Raw genomic sequence first — 19,567 nt, 5'->3', positions numbered from 1 at the left:
ATATTGTTTTAATCGATGTAAGCAATGCTGTGTGCGTTAACAATTGCTGACATGGTGAATGAGCCGGGCCTATCTGGTTTTGCCTGAATTCCCATGTCAGCCCTGCAGGCAGTGCCAGATTATCCTAGTAGCTACAAATGCTACGGGCTCCTCACTTGCAACGGCCCCGCGCCCAAATGCTTTGAAGCTATCAATTCCGGTTTAGTGATTCTGCACTTGCTCTATTACTATAGTACTATACTGCCTTTAACTTTTATGAACGACTGGGTGTTTAACGTTAGCGATTTTTCGTATTATCTGGCTGTATAGCAAATGAAAAAATACAATTACTTTACTTTGCAAGTAAAACATTTGTGTTTTTATATTTACGTGTTTTTGTTTGTTATTTAGGGCCCCTTTATAACATGCTACAGGCCCCGCACGAGCTTAATCCGGCACTGCCTGCAGGGCCGCTCTGGCCCTAAGTGGGCTTGGGAAGGGGGTCCAGGAGATCGCTTTTCATATCGAGCTCTAACGCTTCCCACTGGGCCGACTTCACAACCCACCCATGACGTCTCTCGCGTGTTTAATCTTCCGGGGTCATTTTGGAGAGGAGAAAAACAACCCTAAAGATTTGAACTCAGAAAAGACGAACCTAATCCTGAGCGTGCGGTGAACTCAGCGATCGCACTTTAAAGACCGCTTTTCGATGTTTCCACTCGCAGCCACGTTGAGAAAGAAGGAGACATAGGCCAAGTGGTATGGTGACGAGGTCACCAGATCTGCACGGCACTTCAAGCCGTTAAATAAGAAACGAGCCATGCTGGGCCATCGCCTGGGCTGTTCCTGGAACAGCTGAGAATGACATGGGCCTGCTGTTTAGTGGCCATGGATCCATAGCTATTTGGGTACAAATCTCATGGCCATAATGATGACTATTAAATGGAAAATCTGCTGTGCTTTGGCTGCTGAGCTCAGTTATCATTACTCGTAGAAATCTATAATAAATGTAATTGAGGTCGAAGAATTCTGCCTTTAGTTATCTTCAACATGAACAGAATTTTTTTTTGGATTAACTATATATATTCTGCAATGGTCTACTGCCTGTTCGGTATGAAGGACAGATGACAGATGGGCAGGTTTTGCTAAAATTACTATTTTGTTAAAAACGAATAATCAACCAAAAAAAACTAATTTGGCAATTGGAAGAGGAAGAAACGGTGGCTTAGCCCTGTGCCTTCTTCCAGAGGTGGAAGAGATCGTGGAAGTATTTATTGGTCCAAATGCGTTTTTCTGTAAGACATTTGCTTAAACATTATTTTCCACCATAAATCTTCCCAAAAAATATAAAACATCAGGAAGATTACTTTTTAAGTAAGCTAAATTCTGGGAATTATCTTGCAAACATTTAATTGATCCATCTTTTTTCGTCTACTTTTAGAAAAAAAATGTTGTTCTTCTCACAATTTGTTTTCTAGAAGATGGACTGTCACAACTAAACACCACATCGTGGAGGTATCATCCACAAACACTGGAGGGATATGCGGGGTGTCAATGTACACACCACGACCCGGGAAGGTTACAGGACATAGAGCAGTGTTTACAAAACAGTAACTTAAGAACAAAATACGATAGATGATTTTAATCTAAGAGAAAGGAGGGGGGAGGTGGATAGATGAAGGGGGGGGGGGGTGGGGAGAGGTGGAGGGAAGTTGGGAAGAGAGAAGGGAGAGAGGGACATGGAGGTGGCATGTGGGGGATGCTTGAGGGGGAAAGACGCTTTTTTGTTTTCGTGTGATAACGATCTTTGTGTATCCATGAAGAGCATAGTAATGGGGATTTAGAATTGTATGGTAAAATCTGCTTCGGGAAGAAAATTCACAGACTTATAAAAAATATATATCCTGAAGCGTTATGGAGGCCCAGCCTGTGTCTGTAAGCGGCGCTTAATGATAGTTCGTTTGAGATACCGCCAGTGAAATTGTGTTTACTCAGTGATATAAAGGTACTGCATAATGCATGTTTCCTCAGTGTTACCCTTGACAAATGTAATGTTGGTTATGAATAAACAACTTTCCCAGAAAGCCATTCAATTTTACTTCTCATGAGAGTGTTTTGTGAGTAAGAGTAAATACATTGGGGGGACACTAGAATTACCTTGCCAGTTTCTCTCAACTATTCTGCAGCGGGGTTGCATAGTTGAGGCTTATTTCTCAATAATTAATTTGTGGTCGCCTGTCCTGCCTACTCATGTCACTCGCGCAGGGCAACCCCACACCGTAATCCACGTTGCGAGTCACGGCGCAAAAGCAACACGAAACAAAAGCGAATATCGCTGAAGGCTGCCGTCATAGCAGAGATGATCCTGTTGTGCACGAAGGCAATTTCACTCCACTGCCGTTTACAACTCCCCCCCACCCCCCACACTTTTTTTCTTTTCCAAATGTATTTTTATTTTAACAAAACAATTCAGGTACACGACACAGAGGACATGAAAGGAGGTTGACACCAGCACAAACACACATTACGGATTACAGTGCAATGGAAACCATACTCTTTGGTTCTTTCGGTAAAGTCACGTAGGTATTAAATAAAATAAATCACGACGTTTCGGGCGCAACACAAGCGTCCGTCATCAGGTGTGAAAGCTGTGTTGCGTGTTGCGCCCGAAACGTCGTGATTTATTTTATTTTATATCTACGTGACTTTACCGAAAGAACCAAAGAGTATGGATTCCTGCAGTCACGAAAGCTTCAAATCAAGATTCAATGGAAACCTGTCCAAACCGCACGTTTTAATAAACAATTTCAATAAATGATACAACCCCCCGTGGTGTCTTCCTAAGCTCTGATAGCCCTGAAGGAGAAGGGACAAAAGGGAGGGGGGTGGATGGGGGGGTTCCGAAACGTCCAATGAACGCTCTTAAGGATCAATGCCGACTGGAGGAGAGGGAGTTGGAGGGGTTCCATGTCCCCCCCTCCCTTGTGTTACTCTGAGTGTGTTTAAAGAATAGCCACAGTCAATTTAGTGAAGGTCTTTGATGTGTTATGAAGGCGTTGCCGCGTCTTGTCCGACGTTTCACTCCACGTGCTGGGATCGTCTCCGGGAACTCGACTTGAGCTCCAGGCACGTGGAGAGAAACGTCGATCTTCATTCCCAGCATTGTGCGACGAGACCCGATAATCACGCCGGAGTGCTGCACAGCAGCACAGCCGCGAAGACCGACACGGCAGGTCTCATTCTATTACACACTTTTATTTAACTCACTCTGTCTGTTGTTGTTGTTGTCGTTGTATCCTCAAATCTTGTAACTCATTTTTTACCCACTTCCCAATGTGGTATCGACTGCAAATTTGGTATACTTATGTCATACTGATGACAATACCCTATTCTATCAAAAAGAATAAAAACATATATTTTAAAACATTATTTTTAATATGTTATGTTTCGGCTTGGGTCTAATTGTCCACGCTCAACTCACGTTGGCTGTAAATCACCACGGTTCCTTACGTTATGGCAAGCTTCGGGGCCACTTCCTGGAGTCGTGGAGTTCTGCCATTACTGGTACGGTACATTTCATTAAAGCGAGTTTATTTTTTTAAAGTGTTTTTAAATGTTACTTATTTTAATAATACAACATTTGATAAACTGCTGTACGTGCAAAGTGATGAACGTCGCCCACAAATGAATGGGTACGTTTCTGAGAGACGAGGTTACCGCGAATGTAACGACAATTCCCTCTTTCAGCGAGACGTGTGCAACTACTGTTGTGTGTGTGTCGTTTTGTTGCGACATTATTAAAGGGCTGCGTTGGACGAGGGCGGGAAGGCTGATGTACGCAGTCTGGGCTCTGCTCTTTGCCGTTTGAAAACAAACGAGAAGCTCAGCGCGCCCTGCGTTAGTTGCAGCAAAGGGGCCGTCCATAAATGACGTCACGTGATTTTGGACGATTTTTGACCCCCCCCCCCTTCGTCACACGGCGTCACAAAAAGTCAAATATGACGTCACAAAGCTCTGCCCCCACCCCCAAATAAAACATGCTTCAAATCGCTTTAAACTATTTTCATTGTAGTGCGTATTTAATGTGCCGCTGCACTCTGATCTTGATGGAGAAAACATTTATTAAAACATCAATTTAATTAAGATGAACGTGTTGTCTATATTTATTTAAAGTTGCGCATTTTTATGTAATGTCACATTTCTTAAACCCCCCCCCCCGTCACACATCTGACACCCCCCCCCCAGGTGCGTGACGTCATTTATGGACGGCCCCAAACCCACGTTGTCAGGCATGCTCCCGAGTGACAGGCAACGAGGACTGTGGCATGCGCTCAGCAGACTGCTGCTTGCACCAGTTGAAATCCCCATGATTTGCATGATTACTCTCACACACGATACATGTAGTTTGCTTGTTTGTATCGCTTTGCACTTCCAGTCCACACCGAGGTTGTAAAAAAAAGCACGTTTAGTTCCAAGTGGAAATTGCACGTGAGATTTGTTTTCCTTCAAGAAGACACATCACTTTGGTTCTTTCGGTAAAGCCACTTAGGTATAAAATAAAATAAATCACGACGTTTCTGGCGCAACACAAGCGTCCGTCATCAGGTGGGAAAGAGCGGTCTATATTTATTTAAAGTTGCGCATTTTCACGTGATGTCACATTTCCCAACAGCTTTCCCACCTGATGACGGACGCTTGTGTTGCGCCAGAAACGTCGTGCTTTGTATTATTTTCTACCCACGTGACTTTACCGAAAGAACCAATGAGTAGAGGTGTGGACTCGAGTCATGTGACTTGGACTCGAGTCAGACTCGAGTCATGAATTTGATGACTTCAGACTCGACTTGGACTTGCATAACAATGACTTTGTCCCACCTCTGAGGTGTGGACTCGAGTCATGTGACTTGGACTCGAGTCAGACTCGAGTCATGAATTTGATGACTTCAGACTCGACTTGGACTTGCATAACAATGACTTTGTCCCACCTCTGAGGTGTGGACTTGAGTCATGTGACTTGGACTCGAGTCAGACTCGAGTCATGAATTTGATGACTTCAGACTCGACTTGGACTTGCATAACAATGACTTTGTCCCACCTCTGAGGTGTGGACTCGAGTCATGTGACTTGGACTCGAGTCAGACTCGAGTCATGAATTTGATGACTTCAGACTCGACTTGGACTTGCATAACAATGACTTTGTCCCACCTCTGAGGTGTGGACTCGAGTCATGTGACTTGGACTCGAGTCAGACTCGAGTCATGAATTTGATGACTTCAGACTCGACTTGGACTTGCATAACAATGACTTTGTCCCACCTCTGCCAATGAGTATGGATTCCTGCAGTCGCGAAAGCTTCAAATCAACATTGACACTTACATCTGTCGACATTTTCTAAAGAAACCAACCAGCGCGGTGACGGTTTGTGATCTCTGTCGTCACGTGACCTGTCTGCAAGACGAGGGTGCAATGAAGAATGGAGCAAACAAATATGACCCTTGGCAGTAAATGTACTTTTAATTGTACCACTATCTTTTTCATTGCATCATAAAACAGAGGAAACCCATGCCATAATCTCTGAACTGGAAACATGTGCATTTTCTAGATCAGTATTAAAAAGTTGTTTTTCACCCATCTTGTCACGATTTATTATGCGCTATTTGCTATTTTATATTATTTTTCCGCAAAAAAGTGAGCTGATGGACGATGCAAGTAATTCTAATTGAGTCCATGGAAGGCACGGAGCGAAACAATTTCAACATACGTACACACGTGCGAGAGAAGACACTGACGCTATGTTTTTTACACTCATTGGAAAGTCGACCTAATCCGTAGTCGGCTATTCCAAGCAGAGCTCACCACGGCTCGTGTCATGTCCCAGCACCACAGGAGACACATGGCTCCCTCTACTCTGCACCTCCCACTCCATCACCCCCACCTCTTCCCTTCCCTCTGTGGCCAGAGGAGAGCGATCATGACATTTTTGTTTACAAAGGTTTGACCCGCCATGGCCATGACAATATGTCGCATTTAACCTCACGGTAAAGCGAGTCACTGCGGTCACGGGGAGTGCCAGGAGAAGGCGGTTGACTTGCTCCCTAATAGACTCAATGGTGGCAGGAAGCCTAGGCCTTGAGTCAGAGACCACCCGACATCTCCACGACAAATGAGATAAACCGGTGGACAAGCCCCAACCGAGTAGATTGTCTTGGTTCAGGCTCGATGGTCTGGCATATGGCTACGCGTCATATTTGGCCACGCTGGATTGGCACCGCTTTGTCAGACGCGCCACCCCAACTACACGCGAGTGTGCGGTCGCTCCGGCATATAGCACACTCGTGGAGAGCTGTACCCGTTATGGCAGTGGCGAGGTGCAATGAGGTTGATTGAACTTGACGATGTGGATATCCAGTGGTTGAGTGATTTGGATGTTGACCTGTGATACCGTAGGCAAAAAAAAAAAACAAATATATTAAAAATAAGAATATCTTTTACCCTTTCTGGCAATAAAACAGGAGGTGTGAAGATGTTTAAACACCAAATAGAAAACTTTTGCGATGAATCAAGTGTTCATTATCCGCACGTACTTGTGGTGAACATGCAAACAAAACATCATCTGATAATTTATGCATTGCATTTGAAACTGATTGCTCTACACCAGAGACAACCTTCTTTGTGGCCTAGTCTCACCAGAGTCAGAGCAGAGAACGCCAAAAAGCGAAGATGTTCTCTGGTCTGACACTGGTGTTTGAACATCTTAACACCTACTTTATTGCCAAAAAGGGTAAAACTTATTCTTATTTTTCATTTTGACACGGGCAAAAAAAATCCCACGATAATAACAAAGATCAACACATGCTTGGGGTTAGGTTGCATTATCCAAAGCAAAATATATAAACGTCGTCGTTTTTTTGTACGTGACTTTACCGAAAGACCCAAAAAATACTCAAATATATATTTGTACTTTTCTGTCGTTTTTTGTAAGTTGTCTCTGTGATGTAATGACTGCGTCCAAGGGTGAACATGTGCAGCTCCTTTAGGAAAGGGAACCAAGTGCTTCTGCTGGTGTCAGCTTGGCTCGGGGAGGCGAGCAGAGGAATCCAGGCTGAGCCGACTTGCCGAGTACCACTGGGATCGAGAAGAACCATCATCACCAGTTGCCAGCTCGGAGAGGGTGGGAAAATGTAGCCTGTTTCTTGTAATGCGCTGTCTCGCGTAATGATATTGGAAAATCATTAACTGTAAACGGAGCACCATTTACCCTGTTGGCAGTCGTTAAAACGCAGTTAACGGCCGTTAATGGTTCTGCGTTCCCCGAGTTTCACCTGAACCTTGGGCGCCCGATCGTGGGAAAATTGTTTTCTAAAATCTGCGGCCGCATAAAAGGGCTCCTATCGCAAAGGCAGTGACCGTGTGCCATTAGCAATGGAGATTTTACAGTTCGTGTAGTAATGGCAGTGAAATGCTTCAAGTGTTTCACGTTTTCACTCCCATTCCCTATGATTTCACCAGGTCAGCGTAATTGAAATTCTTGAATCAAAACGGTGGTGGCAAATAGGAGAAAATAATGTTGAACTGAGAAAGCTATTTATTTATTTGAATGCTGTTCCAGCTGTTGATTTATCTTTTGGAGGGCCATTCCAGCACATGGAATATGGTATTGGTTTCCGCACTTCTCCGCATTCTCGTGTTAGTTCAATATGCAATAAAAAACAAATTGTCTTGGGCTCAAGAATTGTCCCCCAGGTTATAAGAAATTATGGTAAAAATTTACAATTTTTTACATTTTACGATGAGTTATATGAGAAAATGTATGCACTTTACTGGAACACGTGTGGGTTTGCTTGTTTTTGCATTTGGCCGTGTTTGTGTCTGTGTTTCTATGTTTACTTCTCTATGGTTTTGTTTCTCTGCTCGAATATCTTCATTTCCGTTACACTCCGTAGCAGTTTCGGTGATGTAATTACGGTTCTCGAGTCAATGTTTTTGGAAATGTAAAGAATGTGTGCTTATATATAAAAAAACGCACACCTGGCAAAATATGGAGTGCAATTTGAGGATTGCAGTGGAATTGCCACGTATATATTTATTGAAATAGCAATGCCTTCTAGCTGTATTTCCATAACTCAGAAGGCCATATGGGAGAGACGGCATCATATATTTGTGCAGTAAATGTTTGAGAACATTAATAGACAATAAATCTGTGTATTATTGCAGTCTATACTTCACTTTAACGCCCACCAGCACAATTGTTAAATTATATGACCCAATACATCTGACATTCCTCTGCCCATTTGAAGTGCAGTAACTGGTGCAAATGAAGGCTGAGAAAGCATGAGAGTGCTTATTTACAGCGGGGCAGCACCAAACGTAAAAACAAATTAACTCGAATAAATAGCAACACAACCTATGCACAGACTCTAAGAATGAGATCAACTTGTGAATATATATGCAGAACACTATCTGAAAGCACTTTATAAAGCTATAATTGAATGCTAGCTTCATCGTTATCACAAAGCGAACACTCACACCACTACCGCGGTGGATATGCCAAAGCATCTGACACGAACTCAAACCCCGATGCTGTTATTGCAGACTTGTACATCTATCTCACACTGACAGCCAGTGTGGTGACGAGGCCCAACGGTAGCGCGTTGGCCGCTTGTTTGCAGAGGTCCACGGTTCGAATCCAGTGGCTGCCCTGATTAATACAGCGCGCAGTAACCGTGATAATACGCGCCATCTGGTTCACCGCGAATGTTAAAGACGCCCCGATGTCGTTTGCAAGAGTAGGCCATTGTGTGCAGGCGTCAGGGGTCCAAATATTTGCAAGTTCGAAAATTACACCGTGAATTACCCCAATTGAGGTTAGGAAAGCAATAATCGCCCCCTACCTATTAACAAAAATGTTCATCAGGAAACGTTTTATTATTATTCCTGTCAGTCTCCCCGTTGTGTCGTGCAGTCTGCAACTCTTATCCACTTTGTCTGGTCTTTTTATTGATGTTCCATTGCCTGAAACATTGCCGAGTAATATATTTGATCATTTTAAGGCCACAGCATTGTTGAAAAATGTGTTACGTTCTTAATTGTACAATAATACAGTGCCACAGATTGAGAACAATCGTCGCATGCATTTCCGTACCACGTATCCGGAACAATTGCACGGTCAATTGAGTGAGTCCCGTGAGTACACGGAGTCAGACGAGGCAGCAGCGTGATCAGTCGGGAACCATTACGGAAGTGCGCATGGGGCTGGCCTCAATGCAGCGCTGCAAATTAAATTTGAATTTTTACGGACCAAAGGAAAACCCCAATAATGGGCACGTTAAGGTAAATACACAGTAACAGTCGCGATAGCCTGCCAAACCAATTCTCAATTGCCACCCCTGCAAAATGACCCTCTGCGCCACTACGAAGCTTCGGGGGAGGATGAAGACGGCTCATGACGCCACGGTGAACGCCAGCGGCAGAGTTTGGGGAGGGGGGGGGGGGCACGGGAGGGTGGCAATGCCTCCCCAGACTGGACACCTTCATTAATTTATTTTCAGTAGTTTACAATTAAAATTATAAATACTTTATTTATATGCACCCGCGATTTCTAATGTGAGGGACAAAGCTAACCCCCTCCCCTCCCAAATTGTACAAGTCAGAATCTACCTAAGATCAAAACGGTGTCTTCTCCGAATCCTTAACAAGCAAACGATTCTCTAAATGGTGCTTTACCAGCTGAACATTTTTTTTGTTCCAGGCGCTTAAGTGAACAAGCGAACGTGACGAGTGTGGATGGCTTCGATCTGAGCCTGGATACCGCATTGGTGCGCGCGCGTGTGTTTGGTGAACGATGTTACCCTCAGGGCACTCTCATCCCACTTCCCGTGAGTTTCCCCTCCCTTTAATCTGCCCTCTTCATCTGAGCCGCTCGCCCAGGGCGCAAAAAAAAACCCTATCCCTGGCCAGGATCAAATGGCGCACATATCTACAACGGGGCTGGAGGGGTTATGTTTAAATACCAGTGGGGGAAAATGAAAAGGGGCTTCGTTGACTCCCATTACAATGAAATATAGTATCAATAAACTCCTAGGGTAGCTTGCGTTGTCATTTTTGCTCGTGTCATTGTGTAGCACGGCACACTTAAAATAGAGTAAAGTAATGGTTACAAAATTACAAGAGCAATCCAGGAATATTAGACCCGGTGAAGATATAGGCTCATATATTCCATCAATCTGCCACATTCGAAAACTTAGAAGCTGCAAACACTCAAATAGTGCTCATGTAAAATGTGGTGATTGTTAGATTATTTAATGGACCATTCTGTCGTTGCCTTTACCACGGAATCGACAGCTGGATATTCAAACCCGTTGGCTTCGAGTTAGTTTCACGTATGGGATTACAAAACACTTATTGCAATTCCTCACCATATTTAATTACAATCTTATATTTGCTACAGTGTTTTAGGAGTTCATGTTTTAACTTAATGTTTAGAAATTGTATATGAATTGTACGATTGTTATTGGAGGTACAGTTTTCTAAATGCACCTGATCTCGTTAGATGACAAGAGCTGAGCGTGGATGAACTTGGTTGAATGAGTGATCACGAGGGCCAGGTGATGGGAGTGATAAACATCGCTCCTGGTATACGTAATGGGTCTTCTCCGGATTTAACGGTTGTCTTCCATTAATGCGTATCGGCCAAACATCCCAATGTAGAACCCTCGTTCGATAATGTTTGGGGCTGAGTGAGGTTTTGCTCCTATAAATAATTGACATCATTATTATTGAACCATCCTTGTAAATGCCAATGCTCACAACTGATTTCAAAAACAGTTTTTTATTGGGTCTTTTACTGCCAGGGGTCACTCAAAACAGTCGAGGCCATGTGACCTTTGTTTTTAAAGGTAGAAATGCATTTGCTTGAAGTTTACAAAAGTCATCACCTCTCGCCAGATGTCATCACCTATTGTCAAAGTCATCACCCCCTAACCCTCATTCTAACCTCCAGTTGTGCAGAGTTATGGGCAAGTGTTGCTTGACGCGGTATAAGTAATGGCTGTTTTTTGTATTCAGTTGAAGAATGTGGCAACAACTTAAATCATGTTCTACGATAAGAGATTTTGCTGTGGATAATTTCCATAGGCGCGCAATAGAGAAGGTAAAACGTTATTAGGGATGCATATTGTGACTGCTGGATAAGATGGCACTCCTGCGTTGGGTTTCTCGGTTGTGCCGCATAGGACGCCGATGTGTTTTCGGGATTGGACTGAGTGCTGTTCAAAATGATGTCTGACGTATCATGTTCTGGAGCTTCTTCAGTTCAGTTCCTGAAGAAGCTGCCAGCACGTGGATGGAAACTTTGGACATCACGCCAAACAACACGCGCTACGATCCAAAACACGTGGGAAGGGATAAACGTTAATTGTAAAAAAAAAATCATTAAAATTACCAGCACCTGGAGAGACTACCATGTAGTAGAAGAACAACAGTGGTTGTCCTTTGAAGCGATTCACTTCATAGGAATATTAAATTTCCACCCCTGCCATAGGCACTCCTAAACACCTGTTTAAATAGTCCAATGCTTTGAGGGTCTATTTTGCATTGGTGCATTGGTCAAGGAATATTGACTGTGTCCTCCCTTTAATTCCACCGGTGGTGATATGGAGGCACTGGCTTCTCTCATAAGACAGTGGTGATCGCCACCACTGGCTTCTCCCATAATGCAGTGGTGATCGCCACCACTGGCTTCTCCCATAATGCAGTGGTGATCCCCACCACTGGCTTCTCCCATAATGCAGTGGTGATTCCCACCACTGGCTTCTCCCATAATGCAGTGGTGATCCCCACCACTGGCTGAGGGCTGCCGACGGAGGTTTGTGCCGCTCCACATTATGGCTTAACGTTTAAGGGTTTTTAGGCTGCAAAAGGGTGAATGTGCTGCGAGGTTCACGGAACGATTACATTTTTAGTTTAACATTTTAGGCCACTGAGCTAGATAGCTACTTTCAGAAGCGACCTGGCCACATGATAACTCAGCAAAGTGGCTTATCATTACGTGAACATTTATAGCAGCCAAATACTCTGAGCGTATGTTTCTAAACGTGGAGGGGAGGGGGGGGGGACAGAGCAAAAATCCACGCGACCACGTGGAAAATATACAAACTCCAAATATACAGCAAGCGGCAGGGTCGGGATTGAACCCACGACCTCCTGCATACCCGGCGAGGCAGTCAACATCTCGCCACCGTGGCGCCCAACGTGACCTTTCACATGGGCAGATCGTGTTGCTGCTGCGGCGCCAGCACACCGACAATTTATGGGTCACGATTGTGCAGAGGCGACAGCTCGGTCGAATGCCGACTTCAAAGCACAATATCACCAGGCACGTCATCACGACGATGATGGTGCGACTGTAAATAGCAGTGGCTGGGGCATGGGCCTTTCCCCTGACCTTTACACCATAAGTACCGATGACATCACGGAGAACATCGCACAAGGTGAGGAGGCGGCAGTCGGCAGCACTAATCGAGTCTCGTGGGCTTCAGTCGGAGCAACGTAACCGCTGCATGGCAGCGCACATCACAACAAAAACACTCCCCAAAAGGAGCACAACATGTGGATACAAATAAGCACGTTTTGGGCATCGGCCTTTGATTGCATCCTTCCCTGCTTCATGTCAGTGACGAAGAGGGGCCAGTGTGCCCGAAATGTCACCTGTTGCGTGTGTTTCTCTGCGGTAGGGCCGTGTCATTGCTCGTCTGCCGCTGCCAGCGCAGCAGCAGCAGCATCGTCAAGACAAGTTTCACTCTCCGGCGAAACGAGAGACCAGCGAGTGGCTGAGTAACGGTGAAACGTCTCACGAATAACATTGATATTTTTGTTGATTTGAAATATTTATATATACATATATATAAATCAAACAATTACGTTCTGTTTTCTGAATGAAAGCTAACATTGAAAACAGCCCATTTTCAAAATAGTGCCAAGATATGTGTTAACAAAGGCTGGAGTGATGGCGGAGTGGTTAGCGCAGTGTGGAATGAACCGGGCCATGGCTAGCACCAGTGGGTGAGTGACATCAGAACTGCACTAACCTTCATAGACCAGCGTGGTGAAGTATGGCCTAAGAATCTCCATGACGGACATGACACGGAGGAGGCCTTCATCCATGTGTAATAAAAACTAAACTTTGTTTTTCAATCAATCAATAACCCTCGTTACCCCCCATAAAGCTCTACGTAGGTAAGACTTGTACGTATTCTGTAATTCATTAACATTTTGTGTATGTTGCTCTGTAAAACAAACAAGTGCGATAACTTAGAATAACAATCATGTCTTTATGAATGTGAACGTTCCGCTGTGTTTGCTTGCATTGCTTGTGGCGTGAGATGAGACGCACGGGTCGGCAGGCATAACCACGGGAGGCGGGAGGCAGTGGTGGCGATTGATCTGATCTCATCTCAAATTGCATCTGCGCTCATCTCAATGGAATGCGTGCATCTTTGTTTCCGTAAGCGTGCGTCCATCACTCCCCGCCACGCAGGCAAATGTCCCGTTTCTTCTCGTCATTTTATTCCCCCAAATTCGCCACCCTTCGCAATCACTTGCAGTCAATGTTAAAATCATAAGTAGCGACAATGATTTGTATTCTTTGGGTCTTTCGGTAAAGTCACGGAGATAGAAAAAAAAATCACGACGTTTTGATCGCAACACAAGCAATCGTCTTCAGGTGAAAAAATACAGCAGGCAAACTGCTGAGGCAGGATAAATATAGCGAGAGAACTACTGCAGTAAGAGGTAAGAGATTATATAGGTTTGAGATGGGTACAACTAGGCCTCGGCAAGGTAAGGTAAAAGTTAAAAGGTAAAAACGAGCCTACCTTTACCCTACCTTTTACCTTACCACAATACAATAACTCTACCCTACCTTTTACCCTTTAGCAGGTAAGGTAAAAAGCAACGACCCTACCTTTCACCCTTACCCCATACAAACGACCCGATTACAGGGTAATTACTGGGGTACTACTACACATGAACAAGGTTTATAACGGTAAATGCTATAAGGTAGAGCGCTTCATTCATATAGAATACTCTCGATGATTCCAATTTAACACGCTTTTTTTGTTGTCGTTGTATCCTCAAATCTTGTAACTCAATTTTAACCCACTTCCTAATGTGGTATCGACTGCAAACTTGGTATACTTATGTCATACTGATGACAATATTATCTATCATAAAAAAATATATATTTTTAAACATTTTTTATATGTTATGTTTCGCCTTGGGTCTAATTGTCCACACTCAACTGACGTTGGCTGTAATTGACCACGGCCACTTACGTTGTGGCAAGCTTCGGGGCCATTCCTGGAGTCGTGGAGTTCTGCCATTACTCGTACATTTAATAAAAGCGTGTTCTAAAAAAGTTTTTTTAAATATTACTTATTAAATGGAGGCCACGGACTGCACCACTGAGTTTTTAGTGGTAAACAAGGCACCGTATTTACCGGGTAATACTTCGCACTACCTTTACCCTACCGGGTAAAGATAAGGGAGAACCCATTTGGGTACCTTCAACTTGTTTGTAGAATGTACCATTCCAGGTGAAGTAAGTGTTGGCGAGGCAGTGTCTAACCAGGGCCGGTACATCAGTATTCAGTCCTTGTTGGACCAAATCTTCAATGATTGCAATGGTGTCAGGCACAGGAACTTTGGTAAGCAAAGATACTACATCGATGCTAACGAGCAAATCACCTGGAGATAGTGAGATGTCTTTAATTAGAGATACCAAGTCAGCTGATTATTTTTCTATCTACGTCAACTTTACCGAAAGACCCAAAGAATATTAATTCCTGCAGTCACGAAAGCTTTGATTCAAGACGATGATTTGATGAGGGGGTTGTTTGAACATACTTCACCACGCTGGTCCAAGCAAGTTAGTGAAGGAGGGACCGAGTGCCAGTTCGCTATCACCTGCTGCTGCTGGTATTAACCCTTTTCTGGGAATTAAGCTCATGATGTGAGGTTCATTGTACAGTGCACCCCCCCCCCCTCATACAGTGCAGTACGTGTATTTAGTAAACGAATATAATGTTATCGATTATGCTACTTTATAATAGATGTGTATAGTATGCAAGTATGATATCCCATGTGCATGGACGTGTTGTTCTGGCGCTTGCATGCACGTAATATATTGTGTTTATGCAATGTGCACATGCATATAATCACATTTGGAAATGTGATTATGTGTTCACGATCACATGCATGTGATCATGTGCTCATAATCACATATGCACATGTACATTCAAGTGTTGGCTCCAGGCATTAATTCCATGAGCTGCAACTAAAATTACCCAGATTCACCCACGCTATGGAACAAACCATCACAGCTTGGCAATCGGGCACGTGGCCACATTCCACTGCTTTCAAGGGAAGCGAATGGGGGGATATATCAAAACAGGACAAGGCCACGGGCACAGAACCGTTTTCTTTCTGATTGAATGCATCAGGGAGGTGTAGGTGATTCATTCAGGCATATTCCGTTGCATAGTTACATACTTCACATCAAAGGCTTTGAGGCAACACATAGGGGTGTGTGTTATTACTGCATGAACATCGAGGCATGGTGGTTAATACAAAATAGCAGTTGGGTGAGTTTGTGTTTTTTTTTTTACACAAGTCTTCAGTATGACCTCCTATCATCAACATCATCAGTCAGCTATTGCCTATCCACTGCTGAATGAAGGCCTCAGCACGTCCGTTAGCTTCACTCGTGCTGTCACGAAGCCACCGTCCATCCCACTCCTGCACATTCGCTGATGTCACTGCTCCATCTCTGCAGCGATCATCCTCCTGGACATGGCCTCGACTTGGCTGCCATTTTTTCACCCGTTGTCTTCATCGACCATCAATCCTTCGATGCATTTTGCACCCTGCCCAAAGCCGCTTGCCCTTCATGGTCAACATGGGCGTCTTTGATCTGCATGTATTCTCCGATCCATGTGCTCCTCTTGCCACCTGTCAGGATACGTCAGAGTATCCATCTCCTCCATACCCCCCTTTTGTAACCTTTCAGCCCTTGGGTTGTCTTCGTCGGTGTCAAGGTTTCTCTTCGTTTTCTTCACGTCCCGGCTGGCTGCAAGCCCTCGTAGACATTCTCCTCTCTCGTTCCTCGCTCCAATGCAACATTCACCAATCATCGTCTCATCTCTGCTCCTCTTCCCTCCCGTCGCATTGCAGTCTCTTATGATGACGATGTAATATTGTGTCTTGCCTTCATTTATAAGTCAATAAATCTGCTCATGTAGCCGACTTTTTTTTTACATTTTCACGACTTATTATCGGGAAATATATTTTAAATCACTTGTAACGCGTCGAGATTTAAGCCTCAATTTTAGCCTGGGAACTGAAGAATTATTTTAATCCTCAACGCTCCGATTCACTTGCGCATTCTGCACACACTTTTGTTTTTGTTATGCTGTGGAAGGCGCCATTTATTACGCTCCGACAGATGCTCTGCTTGAACAAATAATGAAAGCTTGTAAAACAAGCAAGGGACAATGCGTTTCCACATGAGGCCCGCCCGCGATTCGCCAAGTTATTTTTTCAACACAGCCTACTCCTCTGCGTCTCAGCAAGCGAACCATTTAATTTCATCAGTTGCAGCATCGGAGGCTCAAGGCCCTCCGCATTCCAGCGATGCACTTTTAGCGCCCAGCCCGAGTGGTCTTTAAAAATCCCCCGAACCAGGTGTGGCTAATGGGATGATTGCAACGGAGGCGGGTAGGGGCGGTGTTGGCAGTCAGCACATTCACTCCCTGCTGAAATGGGTCTACTTCATAGCACGTGGAATTGAGGCGGAGTGCCACTGCTGGCTTCTGGCGACTTCCCATCAGCTCAGGACGTTGCAATCTGCCTCTTTAAGATCCGACAGCGTGTGCTCACAACAACTCTATTTGCCACATGCGGTGGAGATTATTTAAATAAAATACTTGCAAATCGTTCCCACCGGGTATACATAGAATCAAACGATGGTAATCAAATATTGTTATCATCTTTTTTCCCCATAGCTGCAAATATGCGACATTGTGATATTTTTTTGGACGACGATGGCTAAAAGTAAACAAACTAAACGGTGGTGTAATATATTGCAGCGTATCAACAGAAAACAAACTCGTCTGGACTGTAAACTTTACACATGATTAACTTTAGTCTCAGATGTATTAAGCAACATGCAGATAACGACAAAGTCCTGGGTTAATGGAAATAAAATGCTAATTAAGTGACGAACTATGGCTTCTTTCATGGCTGCTGCCATGGTGGCATGGTTCGACTTGACATCCAGAGGGGGCCGGTTCGGTTGGATTTCCCGGCATGGCAGCTGAAACCATTGTGCAAGTCTCTTGAACCCCCACTCCTGCCTCTGTGCACGCTGCAATATCGAGCCCCTCTGTAGGCCTCACACCCCACAGAGGGGATCTCTAGTGGAGGCCCTTCCACCAGCAGTGGCATGAGCAAGCTCCACTCATACATTTTATTCGGCTTTTGTATGTGAAGTATGGGAATTGACGGCAGGAACTTCTTGACGGGAACACACTTTTATTCAATCTTTACGTATCAAAATACAACGTGTAGTCTCCTTTCTTCCGACTTCACACTCCACTACTCTCGTGTAAACTCTAGGCCTCTGGCTACACACGATACCCTTCACTCGTGTAGACCCTACGCCTCTGGCTACACAATACACTCGACTCGTGTAGACCCTATGTCCCTGGCTACACAATACACTCGACTCGTGTAGACCCTATGTCCCTGGCTACACAATACACTCGACTCGTGTAGACCCTATGTCCCTGGCTACACAATACACTCGACTCGTGTAGACCCTATGTCCCTGGCTACACAATACACTGCATTCGGCTCGTGTAGACCTTACGCCTATGGCTACACACACTACACTCGCCTCTGGGTTACACAGAGTCCCGGTCCCGTTAGGACAGCGGGACTAGGTACCGCAGGGCCCTAGGTCTTCATCCCCGTCTTCATTCTTCGCTGGTTACACACTGCCCTCACGCCTGTGTGCATCCCCTTTTATAGCCCCTGCTCACGAGAGGCGGAGCTGATGCGTACTTCAACGTGAGCATCGCTCCTTAATGAACCAATCACGACGCACTCTCTCTACGATCCGTTTTCCCCAGCGCGTGTTAACACTCCTCCACCAATCACACCGCGCTGCCACCCGATCACTCCCTCTCAGCACGTCACCGGCCCACAGCCAATCATCACGCGCTGGCATACGATCTCTAATCCCAGCGCGTATCACCTCTACATCACCCCCTCCCACATAGCTTGCAGCCGGCCCGGCTGTTAACCAACAACACAACCTAACGTCAATGCAGTAACAAAGAAACTCCACCTGTCAGTGTGCCCCGTAACGCAACAACAACAACACAACACAACACTTAAATATGAAGCAATATACAGCCCGACGAACAACACAATAAAAGCGAACACCGGAAAACGAACACAATAAAAGCGAACACCGGAAAACGAACGCGCCAAGTGTCTCTGTGACTAAACGCAGTGCCGAGGCGCTCCGGCTGCCTCGACTCCTCACGTGGCAGGTCACACAAAGTAGCGCGACCTAGCGCGAGTCCGTCTGGCCGGTCCGTCGTATGGGACGGGACGTTGGCGACCGTCCGGTGGCTCCGGCCGCTCAAGATCCGGCCGCTCAAGATCCGGCCGCCGGTGGTCGGCAGCTGTCAGTTCCGAGACACCTGGGAGCGGATCAGGCGGAGACATGTGAGGAGCAGGCAAAGACAATTCCCCCTCAGGGTCGCTGGTCACGTCACATGCTCGGCCCTCATGACACAAGGGGAGGCCATACGGAGGCGAGAACGGTTTCAGTCGGGAGGGGTGGACGTACCAACGGCGTTTTCCCCATTTTATCTGAACGCACTGGGGGCGTGCAACCCGCACGACCTCCACGGGTCCCCGCCACGGCTTCAACAATTTAGGCGACGTAGCCAAAGGTGCCTGCGGGCAATGCAGCCAGGCCCTGTCACCTGGTTCCCAATTGTGCACGGACACCTTCCGTGCCCGCAACCGCTCGTTTGCAATTTGGCGAGCCCGTGAATTAAGCCGTGCGGCCTCCCTTGCCTCTGTCAGCTTATGAATATTAAATTTAATATGCTCTGCCAATTTCGAATTTGCTCGTGGTGCGGACAGACCCAGCTGCGTTTCCATGGGCGGGTCGGCTTCCCGACCGTACATCAGATAAAACGGGGAAAATCCCGTAGCTGCATGGGGGGCCATTCTATACGCGGCGAGGACCCCAGGGACCTGCAGGTCCCAATCAACATGTGCCTCACACACCTGCTGGCACAACATAGAAGTCAATGTCCTGTTAAGCCTCTCCACCATCCCGTCCGTCTGCGGGTGGTACGGGGAGGTACGCACCTTCATGGTACCCAACAGGTCGCACACCTCTTGCAGTAATTTCCTCGAAAAATTTTTCCCTTGGTCAGTCAGCAAGCGTTCGGGAGCCCCCTTGTCCAGGACGTAGCCCTGGACAAAGGCGTCCGTCACAGCCGCCGCCGAC

This window comes from Lethenteron reissneri, chromosome 44 (genome assembly GCF_015708825.2).
Source record: "Lethenteron reissneri isolate LAM-NWPU_2019-01 chromosome 44, ASM1570882v1, whole genome shotgun sequence".
In the NCBI taxonomy this organism is placed as follows: domain Eukaryota; kingdom Metazoa; phylum Chordata; class Hyperoartia; order Petromyzontiformes; family Petromyzontidae; genus Lethenteron; species Lethenteron reissneri.
Note: the sequence above shows the minus strand (reverse complement) of the source record.